The following is a 1,212-nucleotide window of genomic DNA, read 5'->3' as shown; positions in this document are numbered from 1 at the left end:
GAGACAGCATTGTTGAGACAGGGAGGTAGTATTGTTATATTTTCATCAACTGGACCGGGGAGAAATGTTCACATATTGAAATGATCACCTTGTAAACTAAAAAATGTGATTGAATGTATTTTAAAAAGTAAAAAATAATAATAATAATAAATTAAATTAAAAAAAGAAATTAGATGCAGGAAAAAAACCTAAAAAATAAATTAAAACTTGGAAACTAAAAATCCTACACTCTAGATAAATTCACAACCACTGAGGAAATTAAGACTGAAATAAAAAGATTCATTGAAACCAATGATAATGAGCACATGAATTTTCATAGCCAATTGGATACAGCAAAAACAGTTATAAGAGTGAAGTGAGCAGACTGAGGTAAAATTCAAGAAAGGAATTTTATTTACAATAGCCACAAAAGAAGTAAGATATCTAGGAATAAACCTAACTAAAGAATTGAAGACCTCTCCAATGGAACCAGCAGATGGCATAATAGTTACATCATTGGACTCCCACGTAGTCAACCACAACTCGAGTCCCAGATCTGGTGACTTAAACCTTATGCTGTGCGTGTATGTGGACATGCCCAAAATTCCAAGAAAAATATGAAGGAGAAGGGATTGTGGTGTGGTCATACCCCTCGGGGATGATTTCTCACTTTCAGTCTCTCTGTCTTTCCATGCCCAATAGCAAAAAAAAATTCTCAAAACAAAACAAAACAACAACAACAAAAAGACCTCTACAAGGAAAACTTTGAAAAACTTAAAATAGTGATCTAAAATGATACAAAAAAGTGGAAGGACAGCCCATGTTCCTGAATTGGAAGAATTAACAAAATCCAATTGTCAATTATGCCCAAATTAATTTATAAATTTAATGCAACCTCAATCAAATTACCAGATACATTTTTTACAGATTTAGAAAAAAACAATCACAGAATTTATCTGGAATCATAAAAGACCCCACATTACCAAAGTAATACTCTGCAAGAAGAGTGGAGTAGGAGACATCTCACTTCCTGACCCCATAATATATCGCAAAACTGTGATAATCAAAATAACATGGCACTGGCACAAAAACAGGCATGTAGGTCAATGGAACACAATAGAGATCTCAGAAATAAATTGCAAAACATACAGCTAACTGATTTTTTTTTTTTTTGGAGAGGTTTTTTTTTTTTTTTTTTTTTTTTTTTTTTTTTTTTTTTTATCGTTGGGGGGG

The sequence above is a fragment of the Tupaia chinensis genome, unplaced genomic scaffold, assembly GCF_000334495.1.
Source record: "Tupaia chinensis unplaced genomic scaffold, TupChi_1.0 Scaffold000055_1, whole genome shotgun sequence".
NCBI classification, from domain to species: Eukaryota; Metazoa; Chordata; class Mammalia; order Scandentia; family Tupaiidae; genus Tupaia; species Tupaia belangeri.
Note: the sequence above shows the minus strand (reverse complement) of the source record.